The sequence below is a fragment of the Lactuca sativa genome, chromosome 5 (assembly GCF_002870075.4).
Source record: "Lactuca sativa cultivar Salinas chromosome 5, Lsat_Salinas_v11, whole genome shotgun sequence".
NCBI classification, from domain to species: Eukaryota; Viridiplantae; Streptophyta; class Magnoliopsida; order Asterales; family Asteraceae; genus Lactuca; species Lactuca sativa.
Genome location: NC_056627.2, coordinates 330,500,668 through 330,515,699, shown reverse-complemented (window position 1 = coordinate 330,515,699; position 15,032 = coordinate 330,500,668). Strand labels below are relative to the sequence as shown.

General features: G+C 30.6%; 1 non-coding gene across 49 annotated transcripts in view; it reads right to left on the bottom strand.

Annotated features, from left to right (window-relative positions):
* The window catches only part of LOC122198153 (uncharacterized), a 30,440-nt gene extending 16,238 nt beyond the window's left edge, over positions 1-14,202 (bottom strand). For 28 of the 49 annotated variants that reach the window (XR_008223518.1, XR_008223492.1, XR_008223514.1 and 25 more), the window contains exons 1-21: positions 13,567-14,202; positions 13,293-13,353; positions 12,998-13,175; positions 12,788-12,906; positions 12,517-12,619; positions 12,078-12,373; positions 11,856-11,928; positions 11,586-11,655; positions 8,744-11,335; positions 8,416-8,537; positions 8,138-8,245; positions 7,169-7,995; positions 6,607-6,935; positions 6,409-6,497; positions 6,231-6,307; positions 6,129-6,153; positions 2,134-2,280; positions 1,622-1,681; positions 685-1,244; positions 363-478; positions 85-192 (exon numbers count right to left, since the gene is read on the bottom strand). This is a non-coding gene — a transcript (uncharacterized LOC122198153). The other 21 variants (XR_008223505.1, XR_008223509.1, XR_008223498.1 and 18 more) reach the window with 21 other exon arrangements.
* Between the last annotated feature and the right edge of the window lie 830 nt (positions 14,203-15,032).

Genomic DNA, 15,032 nt, shown 5'->3' with positions numbered 1-15,032 from the left:
AGTTAAATAAATATATTAATAGCTTTTGTTTTTATAAGTCTAATAATATTAGCACTTATCAGACGATTAAAGGCAAATAGCTACCTTTTGGACAGAAGCTTCTCAATTGATGCAGATCCCAATAACAAGTTGCATGGCATGTTTAAGGGATTCACTTGCATTATTCAAACCAGAGTATTCAGAGTTTCTTATCTGAAAAATTAAAAAATAACACAATCAATCACACATGAACAAAACAGAAAATGTTTAACAATGAACTTTGCTAGTAATATAAGACAGATTTCAAGCTAGTATGGATATCGTTCTCATCAGAATTTGAAGGATTCAAAAAAAAAGAACTAACTGAATAAGAAGAATGACACCTTTAAAACAAGTGACATTGTTGCTAGTGAAACACTCTTCTGGACAATATATATATATATATATATATATATATATCTTTAATACCCTTGCCTTATCCATTACCATTGGAAGCATCCTGCAAAAGTAAAGGATCAATAAGTTTTTCAGCAAATAAAAAGAGAAAAATAAAAGCACATTCATATCTTCAACAAAAGGATCAGTAGAGAAATGCATGCTGTCCACCAAAATAGAAGGCACCAGAAAATAAAATAGTGAAATAGCTTGAATACTCTAAAAACAAAACCACAACAAATCTGGTATATAATATATGTGGTAATTCACCTTGATTTACAGTATTTTGTTGAGATGAAGCAACAGAAATCAGGGTTTCCTTCAATTTTCCTAACCCTGTCCTTCATGTCCAAATCAAGATTCTTGAACAATATCTAAAAGGGAAAACCAACATGGGAATATGTACAAAATCACAATAGTACATGTGCTACACATACATAGATTCAAACATACTTCAATTGAAACTTGGAACCCAACACATGGGTTCCTTTTACCTCCCAACACATTCTCAACATCAGCTTGAGTTCATCTTCTGTCACAGATGGCTCACTGGAAATCATTAACTTAAATGAAATTTAAAGTATTTGAAGTTAAAATAAATGGCTAACCTTTTCCCTTTTAAACCAACCAACAACTTTAAGCATTCCCATTGAAATAAAAGCTACTACTCTTCAACCTGGATATAAAACAATTACAGGCCATACCTATTTAATACTTGTTAATGCTAATTTTATTAGTATAAAGTATAAATACAGTTGGGACTTTCCTTTTTCTTTTTCTAATGTCAGCAAGGGCTCCCTAGCTCCCCTGTTCCCTTCTTTCACCAAAACCTAACACAAACTTAAAATGAATTTAAAATCTAATCCTGTTATTGACTGATCATAACCCCCAGTATTTGCAGATTTTAAACCTGTATTTTTCATTCAGTGGATAATCTGACGAGCAAACTCACTAAAATCAATTTTTTTTTTCTGATAAAAACTCAAAATTTGAAATGATTCAAGATTTTTTTAAACCACTTTTGTTAATTAGAAGAGCAGAATCACAATCATCACAACAAAATAGCTGTTGAATCCAATTTAACTTTTAAAGTCCAATTTTTAAGCAAAATCAAACAAGTTTTGATATTTTAAAATAAAAATGTTTGGATGATGATATGATATGATAATAACTGAAAAAGGTGGAAATACATAATAGCAAGAATTACCTTCATACCACCACCCATGGAAGAACCAGTCAGTTAACTAACTGTCATCGGAAACCCTGCCTGCAAATTTAAAATAAAAATATTAAAAGTGGAATGTCTCTATTCTATGTTTATAATAAAAAAACAACCTCCAAATCATAATTGCTACCTATTTCAAAACATCAACCCATAATTAGACAGTCTATAGAAATACATTTATAGCAATAAGCATCATTTTAAAAATTAGTAGGATTTAATGAATATTAATTTTTTTTAAATAACTTAACTGCCCTAAATTGTAATAAAAAATATCACATTTTGGATATCCCTATATTTAAGGGAAAGGAAGACAGAAGAAAATAATGAGAAAATCTTATATGAAGTTTGATTTCAAAGTGAAAATGATAAATCTTGAAAAATATAGAAGTAAATTCAACTATTATGAGAAAAGAATAACATTTGGCTCTTTCTTGTATATACAATAAAATTGTAAATATAAATGTTAAAAAGATATAAAAATATATATATAATACCAGGAGCAAAATTGGATTCATGAGGGCCAACAAAATAGTGAGAAAGACTCCTTCCATAAGAGTGGCAATGAAATGACATGGATACCCCTCATCATTAGTTTGACATACATTAAGTCTGTAATCCTGCTACAGACCACACTTGACAACCTAATTATTAATGAATAATATTCAGAATGGCATAAAAAAATTAACATCTTATGTAATCATCAACTAATTTCATTCCCAAATGGCTTCACTACATCTAACTATTTAACAAAAACCATTATACCACATGAACCTAGTGTTGGCAAATGCTTTCTATTGATATTTTTCCTATTAAAGATATTCGTAGAATAAATTAAATAGTCAAAAAATAATAAAGATTTAACATACAACTTGATTAAGGGGGATAAAAAGAAAATCTTAATGAGGGGAGGGAGTAAAATGTAAAATGTAAAAAAAGACTCAATACATGCCCTGGTAAAAGAATTATTGTAGTATAACTTAACAGATTTCTTACAAAAAAGAACAATGAGCAAAAGTAGGATTAATCTACTTGGGGTTTTGCATCTGTGGCACACATAGCCTCAGCCACTGAACATTTCATGACAAAGGTTCTTAAATCCATCTTTCAAATATAAAATTTATAAACAGGTTTTTTTGGGGAATTTACCCTTAAGGTATTATCTTGTAGAAACTTCTTAGAAGCATCATTGAGGTAATTGGTATCAACAATAAGAAGTTTCTACAATGCTAAAAATGGGATGATATTTTGAAAAGTCAACATAAAATGGACTTTAATGAATGTAGAATGCTTTAATTAGAAGATTTTTAAAGTGAAATGCATCGATGAGTAAAAGAGAAGTCTGATGCTTCAATGATGTTACAGAAAAAAAAAGTGAAAGTCCAATGCTAAAAATAGGATGGTTATTGAAAATTCATTGTAAAATGGATGTTTTTGAAAGTAAAATGCTTGAATTGCAAGTTTTTTCAAAGTAAAATGCATAGATGAGAAAAAGATAAGAATGATGTTTTAATTATGTTACAGATAGAAAAGTTCTAGTACAATGCTAAAGATAGAATGGTTTTTGAAAATACAATGTAAAATGAAAGATTTTGAAAATAAAAAGCTTGATTTGCAATTTTTTTCAATGTAAAATGCATAGATAAGAAAAGTGAAGTTTGATATTTTAATGATGTTACAAAAAGAAAAGTTAAAGTACAATGCTAAAAATGGGATGATTATGCTATAACTGGATTTTTTTTTTCAAAATAAAATGCATAGATGAAAAAAGTGAAGTTTCAATGATGTTAAACAAAGAAAAAGTGAAAGTGCAATGCTGAAAATGGAATGATTTTTGAAAAATCAACGTAAAATGGAAGTTTTGGAATGCTTTAATCGGATTTTTTTTTCAAAAATAAAATGCATTGATGAACATTCAATGCAAAACGGATGTTTTTTGAATGTACAATGATTTAATGGGAAGTTTTTTCAAAATAAAATTAAAGCACCATGCTAATTGTAAAAGAATAAGAGGAGCAGGACATGAACATGAACATGACATACCCAACACTGAATTTATGACACACAACAAAATATAGAGTGGTTTAGTGGTAAAACATACCTGGAGTATGAAATGAAAGCAATTTGCTATTTCTGGATCCCCACTATGAAAGTGGAAATATACACATGTTTAGTATCACAGAACTGGTAAAAGAAAATTGAAATTGAAAAAGAATAACAGCATCAGGAAATGACATACCTTGGACTTGATATGAATATAATTCGTAAAAGAAAATTTCTTCTGTCTTTCCCATAACATGTGATGACAGCTCATACAAACACATACCACAAAACATAAGTCAAAAGCCATACATAATCAATGTAATGGGTAAACTTTTCTAAATTAAAATGCTGTAATAAATAAGAGTTCTGAAAGCATAACTTTAATAAGGGAAAAACTGAAAACACAATGCAATAGTGCAATCTTTTTTCTTGAATATAAAACTAACAAGTCTTATCAAAATTGCTTTCTATATATTTGGATAAATATTGATATAATTGGTTTCAGGAAATTAACCTTTGGAGATGTTGGTTTCCAGATGAGGTTGGGTTTGAAGGGGCCCACCATGGTTTCAGGTGGCAACATCCTGTAAAAAGAGTAAAACATTAGTTTGTGTTCATGAAAATTAAAAAGGCACAAACAACCTACAATTATAGTATTCCATAACAGAATCCCTAATCTAATAAAAAAAAAAACAGGTCACAAGCCCAATAAAAGTGTAAGTTTAATGCAACAAAGGAACTTCCCACCTCTAGTAATTTGGTTAACAGATTAAAACCAAAAGGATTCAAAAATACCTCAAGATTCTGAAATTGAGAAACAAATGGTGGAATAAAACTGGCAAAGAGAAACCATCTGTCCACTTCCGCTGTGAAAAGTGGAAAACCAGTCATTAAATGGCATAGACACCTGGTTTTACAAGAATGAAATTAATAATGATTAGATTGATAAATTAAGGAGTTAAAAATGATGTAATAAGATGAGAATAATTAATTATTAGGAAACAGGTTTAGAACAGAGCAGAACAGGATGCTGTGTCACCTGTTGCATCCAAGAATCATAGAGTTTTGGTTCCACTGAAAAAATGTTCTATTCCCAATTTAACCAACCGGTAAGTTTTGGTGAGGTGACATGGCATGTAATTGACACGTCATCAAATGCATACCAACTAGACACCTTGTCGCCAATAACTTACCAGTTAAACCGGTCAACAAGCGACTCAGGTGGATTCTAGCAATTGGATAAAATCTAAATGACATTGTGAAGAGCAGACAACAATACTCTTGTATCACTCATCTTCAGTGCTTCAACAAGAGAGATAAAAGATTAAATTGTTGCCCCTGTGCATCATATCATATAATAGTTAAAACCATAGATGTGATTATAAATGGAAAAACTTGTACAGTTAAATAAAAATATTCACAGCTTTTGTTTTTGGAAGTCTAATAATATTAGCACTTATCAGACGATTATAAGCAAATAAATAGCTACCTTTTGGACAGAATCTTCTCCATTGATGCACATCCCAATAGCACGTTGCATGGCATGTTTAAGGGATTCACTTGCATTATTCAAACCATGGTATTCAGAGTTTCTTAATTATCTGAAAAATGAAAAAAAAAAAAATACACAATCAATCACACATGAACAAAACAGAAAATGTTTAACAATGAACCTTGCTAGTAATATAAGACAGATTTCAAGCTAGTATGGATATACTTCTCATCAGAATTTTTTGGAGGATTAAAAAAAAAATAGAACTGAATGAGAATGACACCTTTAAAACAAGTGCCATTGTTGCTTGAAACACTCTTCTGGACAATATTTATAGTAGAAACTATATATCTTTAATACCCTTGCCTTATCCATTACCATTGGAAGCACCCTGCAAAAGTAAAGGATCAATAAGTTTTTCAGCAAACAGTTTTTAATTATCTAGTTGGCAGTTGCAATCAAAAGAGAAAAATAAAAAACATATTCATATCTTCAACCAAAGGAACAGCAGGGAAATGGAGTAACTGCCTTCATGTCCAAATCAAGATTCTTGAACAATATCTAAAAAGCATCAGCAAATCAGATAGTGAATACTCTAAAAACAAAAACATATATAGACAACAAACCTGGTATATAATATGTGGTAGTTCACCTTGATTTACAGTTTTTTCTTGAGATGATGCAGGGAAATGAAGTGGAGCAGCATGCAGCATGTTATCCACCAAAATAAAACGCATCAGCAAAACAGATAGTGAAATACTCTCAAAAAAAAAACATCTATACACAACAAATCTGGTATATTATATATGTGGTAATTCACCTTGATTTATAGTATTTTGTTGAGAGATGAAGCAACAGAAATCAGGGTTTCCTTTAATTTTCCTAACCCTGTCCTTCAAAAGAGATGAGATGTTCCAAATCCCAATAGCTTGAGAGTATAATCTGTGACTACGCTACCTTCTTAACCTTCAGTAGCAGCAGCCTGAATGAAAAACAATAAAGATTTTAAATTTCTATCATGAAAGATTCAAAAAAAAAAAAAATTCAATCTTTTGCTACCTTCATGAAGACATCGATATCTGGATCAGGTTTTATGTTTGCATCTCCCTCTCTTCTCGACAATTCAGCCAACATCTCTATAATTTTTTTTGTACAATTTATGTTACACAAAACTTTATAATCTTCAAAAAGAAGAATGAAATAGAAAATTAGAATAAGGAAATAATCTGAAACTAACCATAACGTGAACCAACTTCTTGGCATCTTGCTGAAAAAGAATAACAGCAGCAGTAAATATAACCAAAATTTCTTCTCTGTCTTCCTGATCTAATAATAAAAAACAGGTCAAACCCAATAAAACTGCAAGTTTAATGAAACATAACAACTTCACACCTCAAGTAGATGTTAAATTAAAACCAACAGGGTTCAAAAATACCTCACGCTTGTAAAATTGAGGAACAGATAGTGGAATCAGACTGGAAAAAACAAACCCTCCGTCCACTATGGCCATCGCCTGTGAGAAGCGTCGATTTGGGTGAAAGCAGAGATATCGAAGAAAAAAGTGGATGAAAATCAATCGTTATGTCTCTGCTTTGCTTCAAGATTCTGGACATTTGGTTTGCTGAGATCAAACGAAAGAATATTTCAAGTGTTCGCTTCAGAGGGGTTGGGGCGTATAAGTTGATATTTGGGGTGAGAGGATCCGGTTTCAAGAAAACTTCTTCTCTGTCTTTCCAATAAAAATAAAACATGTGATGACAGCTTCTACAAACACATACCACAAAACATAATCAATGTAATGGGTAAACTTTTTTAAACTAAATTAAAATGTTGCAATAAATAAGAGTTCTGGAAGCATAACTTTAACAAAGGGGAAAACTGAAAACACAATGCAATAGTGCAATCTTTTTTCTTGAATATAAAACTAACAGGTCTTATCAAAATTGCTTTCTATATATTTGGATAAATATTGATGTAATTGGTTTCAAGAAATTAACCTTTGGAGATGTTGGTTTCCAGATGAGGTTGGCCCACCATGGTTTCAGGTGGCAACATCCTGTAAAAAGAGTAAAACATTAGTTTATGTTCATGAAAATTAAAAAGGCACAAACAACCTACAATTATAGTATTCCATAACAGAATCCCTAATCTAATAAATAAAAAAATAGGTCACAAGCCCAATAAAAGTGTAAGTTTGGTGAAACGTAGGCACTTCACAGCTCTAGTAAAATTCAGTTAAATTAAAACCAAAAATACCTCAAGTAAATGTGAAATTGGGAAACAAATGGTTGAATCAAACTGGCAAAAAGAAACCCTGTCAAATTCCACTGTGAAAAGTGGAAAACCAGTCATTAAATATAAATAGCATAGACACCTGGGAAATTAATATAAATTAAGGAGTTAAAAATGATGTAATAAGATGAGAATATTTAATTATTAGTTAACAAGTTCAGAACAGAACATGATGCTGTGTCACCTGTTCCATCCAAGAATCATAGAGTTTTGGTGACATTCTATTCCCCGTTTAACCAACCAACCGGTAAGTTTTGGTGAGGTTACATGGCATGGCATGTATTTGACACGTCATCAAAGGTAAATATAATAAAGGTCATAGAATTGTCAAATGCATAGACCCCATGTCACCAATAACTTACCAGTTAAAACAGTCAACAAGCGACTCAGGTGGATTCTAGGCAGCAATTAGGAGCAAGATCAATGACCTTGAATAAAATGTGAATGACATTGTGAAGAGCTGACAATAATACTCTTGCATCACTCATCTTCAGTGCTTCAACAAGGGAGATAAAAGATTATGTTGATGCCCCTGTGTTGATACAATAGTTAAAACCATAGCTGTGATTATAAATGGATAAAACTTGTACAGTTAAATAAATATATTAATAGCTTTTGTTTTTATAAGTCTAATAATATTAGCACTTATCAGACGATTAAAGGCAAATAGCTACCTTTTGGACAGAAGCTTCTCAATTGATGCAGATCCCAATAACAAGTTGCATGGCATGTTTAAGGGATTCACTTGCATTATTCAAACCAGAGTATTCAGAGTTTCTTATCTGAAAAATTAAAAAATAACACAATCAATCACACATGAACAAAACAGAAAATGTTTAACAATGAACTTTGCTAGTAATATAAGACAGATTTCAAGCTAGTATGGATATCGTTCTCATCAGAATTTGAAGGATTCAAAAAAAAAGAACTAACTGAATAAGAAGAATGACACCTTTAAAACAAGTGACATTGTTGCTAGTGAAACACTCTTCTGGACAATATATATATATATATATATATATATATATATATATCTTTAATACCCTTGCCTTATCCATTACCATTGGAAGCATCCTGCAAAAGTAAAGGATCAATAAGTTTTTCAGCAAATAAAAAGAGAAAAATAAAAGCACATTCATATCTTCAACAAAAGGATCAGTAGAGAAATGCATGCTGTCCACCAAAATAGAAGGCACCAGAAAATAAAATAGTGAAATAGCTTGAATACTCTAAAAACAAAACCACAACAAATCTGGTATATAATATATGTGGTAATTCACCTTGATTTACAGTATTTTGTTGAGATGAAGCAACAGAAATCAGGGTTTCCTTCAATTTTCCTAACCCTGTCCTTCATGTCCAAATCAAGATTCTTGAACAATATCTAAAAGGGAAAACCAACATGGGAATATGTACAAAATCACAATAGTACATGTGCTACACATACATAGATTCAAACATACTTCAATTGAAAACATAAGAACTGAGATTTGGCATTGCATGAATTTCAGCAACTAATCCAAGAATCCCCATAGTCCAAGGATTAGGTGGTTGATATCATATATCCCACCTAAGTCAAGAAGATGAAAAAAAACAAAATATACCTCTGTAATTAGCAATAAACGCTCTTCAGAACCTATCTGTATGAGCTCGGAACTTAGAAGAACCTGTTGCATTCCCACATAACAAAATAAAACCAACAAGGTTCAAAAATACATCAAGATTGTGAAACTGGGAAACAAATAGTGGACTCAGACTAACCCTACGTCTACTATGACCATCGCCTGTGAGAGGCGTCGATTTGGGTGAAAGCAGACATGTCGAAGAAAAAAAGGGATGAAAATCACTCGTTATTTCTCTGCTTTGCTTCAAGATTCTGGACGTTCAATTCTCAAAAAGGGGATGAAATTTCTCATTTCTCTGCTTTGCATAGATGAGAAATGAGAAATTTCATGTTTCAAAGATGTTACATAAAGAAAGAGTTAAAATATAATGATAAAAATGGATAATTTTTGAGAATTGAATGTTAAATGAAAGTTTTTTATAGTAGATTGCTTTAATTGTAATGTTTTTTCAAAGTAAAATGCATACATGAGAAAAAGTTTAGGTACAATGCTTAAAACGAGATATTTTTGAAAATCGGGTGTCAAATGAATGTTTTTGAAAATAAAATACTTTGATTGTAAGTTTTTCCAAATTAAAATGCATAGATGAGAAATGAGAAGTTTGTTGTTTCAAAGATGTTACATAAGGAAAAGTTAAAGTAAAATGATAAAAATTGGATGATTCATGAAAAATGAATGTGAAATGGAAATTTTTGAAAGTACAATGCTTTAATTATAAGTTTTTTTCAACGTATATGCATAGATGAGAAAAAGCTAAAGTACAATGCTAAAAATGGGTGATTTTAGAAAATTGAATGTAAAATGGAAAATTTTGAAAATATAATGCTTTGATTGAAACTTTTTTCAAAGTAAAATGCATAGATGAGAAATGAGAAGTTTGATGTTTCGATGATGTTACATTAAGAAAAAGTACAATGCTAAAAATGTGATTATTTTAAAAAACTCAATGTAAAATGGAAAGTTTTTGAAAGTAGAATGTTTTAACTGTAAGATTTTTCAAAGTAAAATACATAGATGAGAAAAAAAAAGGTTTGATGTTTCAATGATGTTATAGAAAAGAAAGTTAAAGTACAATCCTAAAATGGGATGATTTTTGAAAGTTGAATGTAAAATGGGAAGCTTTTGAAAGTAGAATGCTTTATGTCTAATTTTTTTCAAAGGAAAACACATAGATGAGAAAAAAGAAGTTTGATGTTTTAATTATGTTACAGAAAGAAAAGTTAAACTACAATGCTAAAAATAGAATGGTTTTTGAAAATTCAATGTAAAATGGAAGTTTTTAAAAAAAGAATGCTTGAATTGCAAGTTTTTTCAATGTAAATGCATAGATGAGAAAAAAAAAATAAGAGTGATGTTTCAATGATGTTACACAAAGAAAAAGGTAAAGTACAATGTTAAAAATGTGATGATTTTTTTAAATTCAATGTAAAATAGAAATTTTTGAAAGTAAAATGCTTTATTTGGAATTTTTTGAAAGTAAAATGCATAGATGAGAAAAGAGAATTTGATGTTTTAATGATGTTACAAAAAGAAAAGTTAAAGTACAATGCTAAAAAAAGGGATGATTTTGAAAGTAGAATTTGGTGGACAACAGAATGCTTTAATTGGAAATTTTTTAAAAAGTAAAATGCATAGATGAGAAAAGTAAAGTTTGATGTTTCAGTGGTGTTATAGAAAGAAAAGTAAAAGTAGAACACTAAATAAAAATGGGATGATTTTTGAAAATTCAATGCAAAATGGATGATTTTTATTGAAAGTAGAATGCTTTAAAGGGAAGTTGTTTCAAAGTAAAATGCATAGATGAGAAAAAGAGAAGTCTGATGTTTCATTGATGTTAGATAAAGAAAAGTGAAAGTAGGATGCTAAAAATAGGAGGATTTATGAAAACTCAATGCAAAATGGATGTTTTTGAATGCACAATGAGTTAATGGGAAGTTTTTTCAAAGTAAAATTAAAGCACAATGCTAATTGTAAAAGACAAAGAGAAGCAGGACATGACTGAATTTATGACACACAGCAAAATATAGAGTGGTTTAGTGGTGGAACATACCTGGAGTATGAATTATGAAATGAAAGTACTTTCCTATTTCTGGAGTATCACACAATTGTATCTTATAATGTCAATGAAAAATTTGAAATTGAAAAAGAATAACAGCAGTAGGAGATGACATACCTTGGACTAAATATGAATATTATTTGGTAAAAGAAATTTTCTTCTGTCTTTCCCATAACATGTGATGACAGCTCCTACAAACACATACCACAAAACATAACTCATAAGCCATACATAATCAATATAATGGGTAAAGTTTTTTAAATTAAATTAAAATGTTGCAATAAATAAGAGTTCTGGAAGCATAACTTTAACAAGGGAAAAACTGAAAACACAATGCAATAGTGCAATCTTTTTTCTTGAATATAAAACTAACAGGTCTTATCAAAATTGCTTTCTATATATTTGGATAAATATTGATGTAATTGGTTTCAAGAAATTAACCTTTGGAGATGTTGGTTTCCAAATGAGGTTAGGTTTAAAGGGGCCCACAATGGTTTCAGGTGGCAACATCCTGTAAAAAGAGTAAAATATTAGTTTGCGTTCATGAAAATTGAAAAGGCAGAAACAACCTACAATTATAGTATTCCATAACAGAATCCCTAATCTAATAAATAAAAAAATAGGTCACAAGCCCAATAAAAGTGTAAGTTTGGTGAAACGTAGGCACTTCACAGCTCTAGTAAAATTCAGTTAAATTAAAACCAAAAATACCTCAAGTAAATGTGAAATTGGGAAACAAATGGTTGAATCAAACTGGCAAAAAGAAACCCTCTGTCCAATTCCACTGTAAAAAGTGGAAAACCAGTCATTAAATATAAATAGCATAGACACCTAGGAAATTAATATAAATTAAGGAGTTAAAAATGATGTAGTAAGATGAGAATAATTAATTATTAAGAAACAGGTTCAGAAAAGAACAGGATGCTGTGTCACCTGTTCCATCAAAGAATCATAGAGTTTTGGTGACATTCTATTCCCAGTTTAACCAACCAACCGGTAAGTTTTGGTGAGGTTACATGGCATGGCATGTATTTGACACGTCATCAAATGCATACCAACTAGACACCATGTCACCAAAAAGTTACCAGTTAAACCAGCAACAAGTGACTCAGGTGGATTTTAGCAATTGGATAAAATCTGAATGACATTGTGAAGAGCAGAGAATACTACTCTTGCATCACTCATCTTCAGTGTTTCAACAAGAGAGATAAAAGATTATGTTGTTGCCCCTGTGTTGATATAATAGTTAAAACCATAGCTGTGATTATAAATGGAAAAAACTTGTACAGTTTAATAAATATATTCACAGCTTTTGTTTTTAGAAGTATAACATTAGCACTTATCAAACGATTATAAGCAAATAAATAGCTACCTTTTGGACATTCATAAAACACCCATAACAGAAGCTTCTCAATGAAGGCATGTTCAAGGGATCCACTTGCATTATTCAAACCATGGTATTGAGAGTTTCTTATCTGAAAAATGAAAATAATACACAATCAATCACACATGAACAAAACAGAAAATGTTTAACAATGAACTTTGCTAGTAATATAAGACAGATTTCAAGCTAGTATGGATATACTTCTCATCAGAATTTGGAGGATTCAAAAAAAAAAGAACTAACTGAATGAGAATGACACCTTTAAAACAAGTGCCATTGTTTCTTGAAACACTCTTCTGGACAACATATATATATATATATATATATATATATATATATATATATATATATATATAATACCCTTGCCATTGGAAGCACCTTGCAAAAGTAAAGGATCAATAAGTTTTTCAGCAAGCAGTTTTTAATTACTCCAGGTTTATATATCATATTTAAATCCATCAATGAATACCTTGCACTTCTCATAAGTTTCTCCAACTATTTCATCCACCAGCTGTTTTCTTGTTTATTTTGCTACTTTTGACCGAATCATTATTCAATCATATACAGAAAAGCTTTTGTTCTTTGTGTGTGAGAGCAATGATGATACTCCCTGAGAATTGTGTGTTCTTCCATGAGTAGTTCCATCACTCCGATGACAGAGAATGGGAAGTTACAACAAGAATTTAGTATCACTCAATTGTATATTACAATCACAATGATAAAATTCAAATTGAAAAAAAAAAAATAACAGCAACTGAACATACCCAGAACTGAATATAAACAAAACTTCTTCTCTTTCTTTCCCATATCATGTGATGACAGGTCCTACAAATACATACCACAAAACATAACTCATACATAACCGAATCCATAATCTAATTAAAAAAAACAGGTCAAACCTAATAAAACTGTAAGTTTAATGAAACAGATGAACTTCACACCTCAAATAAATGTTACATTAAAACCAACAGGGTTCAAAAATACCTCAAGATTGTGAAATTAGGAAACAAATAGTGGAATCAGACTAAAAAAAGAAACCTTCTGTCGACTGTGGCCATCGCCTGCGCATGAGCAGGAGAAAGGTGTCGATTAGGGTGAACGCAGAGATGCCGATGAATACACTAATATATGGGAAAACCACGAAGAACATCATTCTTGATTTCTCTGCTTTGTTTCGAGATTCCGGACGTTTGATTTGCTGAGATCAGACGAAAGAATATTTCAAGTGTTCGCTTCAGAGGAGTTGATATTGGGGGTGAGAGGTTTGGGTTTCAAGAAACAAAGACGGAAGAGGAGAAGCTACTGAGACAAGTGAAGCGTTCGATCAAGAAGAGAAGCAGCAGGCTAGGTGGGATGAGATGAACAGTGAAGGTGCAATTGATCATCGGATGGAAATTATGAGTAGGAATAATGTGGGTTTGTAGAATAGATAACTGAAGAAAAAAATGGAGAGCATGAGAAGGAGAACGGCCATGAAGCTTGCCCTCCAATATCATCGTCTTCTTCCCGCTATCACCAATTTCTCGAAATCAATCTAATTTATTCTTGGAAAAACGATTAAGATCCTGTTAATGTCAGGAAAACCAGTGGTTCGGAGGAACCACATTGGAAAAGTTGATGCGAATAGGAAGAAGAAATATGAAAAGTTTCAGGCGAGTCGCCCTCATTTTGTACTTTTGCAGTCAAATGAATCGTTTGGGCTAACCGCTTGAAGCTCATGAGTTTAATTAGAATCTTATGCATTAATTAATTTCCTGTTATTAACCGATCATATTGAATTTTTTGAATTATTTTTTATTTACCAATAATTTTTTGTTTTTAATAATAGTTTTTTCTTTTTTTATTATTTTATTATTTTATGAAGGTATTTTAAATTAATAAATTACCTTCTACTTTATTTTTTATTAATAAAAAAACACCCATTGAAAACTAATATTTTTGATTGGTTAAAAATTTATATAGTTATTAAAAAGTAATATTTTTGATTGGTTTAAATTTTATATAGTAAATAACAGTAGATTAGGAAATATGTTTATGCATGAAAATTATAATTATAATCAAACTTTGGAATTTTTTTAAATAAACTTTTTTATGGCTTTTATATCGTAACATTTATTATTCTATTCATGACATTCATTTTCGTTTGGTAATTTATATCACGTAATAATCATATTTAACATCCAAGACTTATATAATCATTTGGTGGCACTTTTTTTGCAACTGTAATTTGTATGTAGGTTGAAATTGGTGTGTTTTACTTTTTTAAAAATTTGTACTTAAACTTTTATTTGAATTTGATACATAAATATTAAATTTAAAAGTGTTACTATATTGCAGAAAAAGTTGTTTGGACAGGCCCGATGGGTTCAATTTGCCTTCATAAAAAGGTGTGGAGACAAGACTGGTGAAGACATTTTCATGGTTGTTCGTTAATTTGTAGGGCACTCTGTTTTGAATTCGGGTAACAATGCATCCTTTATCACATTGATTCCTAATTACAATGA